Raw genomic sequence first — 5,092 nt, 5'->3', positions numbered from 1 at the left:
GGGATCAAAAGGTATGAGGGAAAATACACAAAACTCAGCACAGTAAGTGTTCAATAAATGATAACCATTTTTCATCTATGTATGATTTAAGTAAGAAGGGCTTGGACTTTGAGAAACCAGAAGGATATATTTGTAAATGATTTATATAAAATGTTTTCCAATTTTATTCAGAAATTCTCTATTCTCTATCTTGAATCCCCCAAAAGAGTTAAATCCCAATATATCCATGTGATAGATAGATCATCAATAGAGTACCTAAATACCCATGAGAATGCAAGTGGAATGAGGGGAGATTCGAAAGCTCGAAGCTTAAAGCAATGGGTTTGATACTGTGATTAAAACTTGCTAAACAATTGAAGAGCACTTAGGCCCTGCTGGGGCTCGAACCCAGGATCTCCTGTTTACAAGACAGGTGCTTTGGCCACATAAGCCACAGAACCAGGGATAATATAAGGAAAGTTCTCTTTTCTGATGAAATTGTATTCGAGTAGGCAAAAGGTGGTAGTTTTAATTAAGATCACTGAACACGCACTTTTAAAACCGATCGTAGACCCCTGAAAGAATCCCCTGGAATTTAGACTCCCTTCAAACGTAACAAAACACACACACACATACATGCATTCACACAATCACTTCGAAAATTTACTAGAGCAATGCCGGCGGGCCCCAGATGGCAGATGAAACCTGTAATGGGAGCCGAGACAAGCCTAGTGTTCATTGCGGAGGAAGGGGCCTCTCTGAGTGAGACCAGAGCAGTTTTTATATTCCCTCTGATTGTAGAAATTTAGAATGGTCAAATAATTGGATGATTCTAAAAGTGGGAGTGAAAGGCTTTTCTAGAAAAATAGATCAGTTAGAAATCTATGACACTCCTAGCTGTTAGGAGGTGGTACGCTCCAATAAACAAACCTCCTAACATATAAACAAATAAACAAATAAAGCAAAAACTCCTGAAGCCTCCGGACTCTTCTAACAGCTGTCAGATCTTACTCCGCTTGAGAAAGGAGGAGACACCAAGGTGATGGCTTGGTTAGGGTTCACTTAACGGTTTTATGATTTCAATCTCAAGACCCTTTCCTTGACCGAGCCCGTGAGTCATGTAAATGACCTCTCGTAACTGTGGCTCTTTGGAAGGTGCAAAAATGGAAACCTCAACTTAACAGGGGTTGGGGAGGCTTCACCCGACCGGGAATTGCCTTATTCTCTGTTCTGCTTTCCTGGTTCTGATTCTTTTAGAGGATGTTCTTTAGTAGCGTCCTCCGTGGATCTTCACCTTGTAGAAGTTAAATACACGTTAAGTGATCGATTATAAAATTAAGAATATTATTAACATTTGTGCCCTAGTTTACTGCTTTTAATTGAATTGAATTAGAACTGAGGATGGTGCTGAAAGGAAGAAGAGTGAGTTCACTGAATAAACAATAAGGTCTACCCAGCTTCCATAGTCTTGTTAAAAAGACAATAAGGAAGGCTCTAGAATTCTTTTTTTAACCAAGCAAATGCTGGAAGGATCTCTCTAATTCCAAAGGCTTCCTAAATTCCTTTCTTGAATCTTGAGACAATTGCCATTGTCTATCCCACTCAGAATGTTTTGTGGTGAACATAAATTATTTTCTCATTAACCAGGTTAGTCATTTTTTAGTCTTTATTAACAAATTTTATGTTCAGGACTTCCACCGCTGGTCCACTTACAGTCACTGCATATTTACTGAGTCTGGAAAGCAACAGCCCCCAAATCAAAATGGACCAGGCAATCATGTCATTTCTGAATTCTGTTTAGCGGAATTGTGTAAGATCATTTATGTATAAATTTCAGTCACAAAAGTACAATTAAGATGACAACATTTACAGAGAATTGTTCACATATTGTTCAACAAGATGACATTACTAAGTACCTACTATGTATTAGGTGCCAAAATAATTTCTGTGGCTATAACTAGGTACAAGAGGGCCACAGATGAGAGAAAATCAAATAAGAAATTTTAGTAAATTGTATAAATACTACAGTAAAAGAAGTGCAAGGTTATAGATGCACACATAGCAGGGGATGATCAAATGCATTTAGGCATATTTCTAACACTATCTTTTTCTTTTTCTTTTTTTTTTACTGTTTTGACATTTCTTTTTTTGACAATTTTTTAATTATTTGACATTAGCTGGAAAAGGGCATAATAATGTTTTAATTGAACACATAATATTTGAATACATCTGGAATGTGTTTTTATGCAATTTTATTGAGATATATTCACATACCATACAATTATCCAAAGTATATAATCAGTTGTTCACAGTATCATCATATAGTTGTGCATTCATCACCATGACCAATATTTTTAACATTTTCATTACTCCAAAAAATAAAAGTAAAAATAAAAATAAAAGTAAAAAAAAGCCTCAAAACATCTCATAATCCTCCCCCTCCCTCCCATTACTCATTTGCTTTTTGTCCTGCTTTTTTTCTACTCATCTGTCCATACACTGGATAAAGGGAGTGAGAGCCACAAGATTTTCACAATCACATGGTCACACCATATAAGCAATATAGTTATAAGATCATCTTCAAGAATCAAGGATTCTGGATTGCATTTCAACAGTTTCAGGCATTTCCTTCCAGCTATTCTAATACCCTAAAAAGTAAAAAAGGATATCTATATAATGCATAAGAATAACCCCCAGAATGACTGCTCTACTCCATTTGAAATCTCTCAGCCACTGAAACTTTATTTTATTTCATTTCTTTTCCCCATTTTGGTCAGGAAGGCTTTCTCAATCCCATGATATCAGGTCCAGGCTCATCCCTAGGAGTCATGTCCTGCATTGCCAGGGAGATTTACACCCCTGGGAGTCATGTCCCACATAGTGGGGAGGGCAGTGAGTTTACCTGCCAAGTGGGCTTAGAGAGAGACAGGCCATCCATATCTGAGCAACAAAAGAGGATTCCTGGGGGTGACCGTTAGGCAATTTTAAGCAGGTTTGGCCACTCCTTTGCAGTAAAAAGCTTCATAAGGGCAAGCCCCAGGATCAAAGGCTTGGCTTACTACAATCATAGTCCCCAGTGTTTGCAAGAATATCAGGAATTCCCCAGGTGAGGAAGTTTAATATTTCCACATTTTTTCCCAGTCCCTCAAGGGGGCTTTGCAAATACTTTTTATTTTCTGCCCAAATTACTCTGGGATGTATCAGGGTTTCACACTAACTGTACAAACCAACCAGATCTCACCCCCTATCCAAGGTTCCATGTAATTGTGTTTTTTGAATAAACTGACCATACAATTTAAATTATATAGTGTGCTACATAAATATAGATTTTGCACCAAATAAACATCTCTTCCTTTGGTCTCACACAGAAGTTGAGGTTTTAGAACACAGTCAATATCATCCTTTTCCCTTTAGTCTGGTTTACCTTGGTTCTAATCAAGACCATTTTGTTCCTATCTCTATTTAAAGTCTACCTCTTTTTCAGCTTCTTTAACATTTGTTGTATGGGGTAATGCTGACATTCATAGCTGCTGAACTCTGGCTCTGAGTCTCAGGTGTCACACAGATACCTGAAGTTACAGGTCAAACCAGATTATACACAAACAGCTCAGCATCTCAGAATTTAGGGAAAACCGTTACAACTCATGAAAAGACATGACTGCTGTAAGAACTTACAATCTAGGAACCTTTACCATAAGCCTTCTCCTTATACCCTATGCTCTCAGATTCAATTCTCAAAGTTTGCACATTATAGTTAGTCCATATTAGTGAGGCATTATAATGTTTGTCTTTTCGATTCTGACTTACAATACTCAACATCCTGCCCTCCAGGTCCATTCACCTAGGTGTATACCTCACAACCTCATTTCTTCTTGCGACTGCTCAGTATTCCACTGTGTCTACACCAGAGTTCACCATTCCGTTTATCAGTCATTGTACCCTTAGGCCACCATTATCCATTGCAAATTGTGAATTCTACTGCCATAAACACCAGTGTTCAATGCCCACTCATGTTGCTGTTCTCAGTTCTTCCAAGTTGTGGCAATCCGTGGCCTGAGCAAAACAGGCCTGCAGATCTTTGGTGCACAGCAGTCTGCATGACCTACGCAGGTAGATGTTTAACCTATTGTCTTTGTAAGCCCGTAAGGAGAAAAAGAGTAAATTGACCTTCAAATGTAACTTTATGGGAAGCAGGCAGGAAGTGAGAGACTCTTAGTCTCACAAAAAGAGCAAAATGTAATTGTTCAAATGTTATTCTAGTCCTTCCTGCACCACCCCTCAGGTTAGAGAGACCTGTTCCTGCACCTATGCTCCCCCCACCCTTAGGAGTGTCTTTGTCTAAAACCCTTATAAAAGGGCTTGCTGTTCTTTGAATTGAGCAGCCAATTTTCTCTGTGAAAGCGGTACCTGCCTGGCGAGAGAAAAGCTGTTTGAATTCTGCCTCCCTGTGAGTAAGCCCCAAATAAAGTTCATGTTTCAGAAAATGCTGGGCATTCTCTTTGGTGTTTTGACTGGTAAAGCCCCCTCGGGCTGTGACACAAGTATATACCCAGTAACGAGGTTGCAGGACCATATGGCAACCCCATAGTTAGCTTCCTGTGGAACCACCACCCTGTCCTCCAGCTGGGCTGTGCCATTCTGCTTCTCTACCAACAGAGAATAGGTACAACCCTCTCTCCACATTTTCTCCAGCACTTGTATCCCTCTGTTTATTTTTTAAACAGTTTTATTCACACCTATACAATCAATGATTCCTAGTATAATCACATAATTATGCATTCACCACCACAATCTCTATGAGGACATTTCCATTTCTTATGCAAACAAAGAGGAAAAGGAGAAAACAAAATGAAGAATGAAAATATAAAAGAAGAAAAATTAAAAAAAATAAAATACAATGAAAAGGTCAGATAACAACACTACCATCAGGAATCCCATATCACTCCTTTATATCCCCCTCTTATAGACATTTAGCTTTGGTATATTACCTTTGCTGCAGTTAATGGAAGCACCTTACAATGTTACTGTTAACTATAGACTCTAATTTGAATTGATTGTATTTTCCCCCATATCATCCAATGTTCAATACCTCACAGTGTTGACATTCATTGGC

General features: G+C 38.5%; 1 non-coding gene across 1 annotated transcript; it reads right to left on the bottom strand.

Moving 5' to 3' along the window:
* Positions 1 to 366: 366 nt before the first annotated feature.
* TRNAT-UGU lies at positions 367 to 440 on the bottom strand. The gene has a single exon. It is a non-coding gene; the product is annotated as a tRNA-Thr (tRNA).
* Positions 441 to 5,092: the final 4,652 nt, after the last annotated feature.

Source organism: Choloepus didactylus, chromosome 7 (genome assembly GCF_015220235.1).
Source record: "Choloepus didactylus isolate mChoDid1 chromosome 7, mChoDid1.pri, whole genome shotgun sequence".
Classification (NCBI taxonomy): domain Eukaryota; kingdom Metazoa; phylum Chordata; class Mammalia; order Pilosa; family Megalonychidae; genus Choloepus; species Choloepus didactylus.
This window is presented reverse-complemented; position numbering and strand designations above follow the sequence as displayed.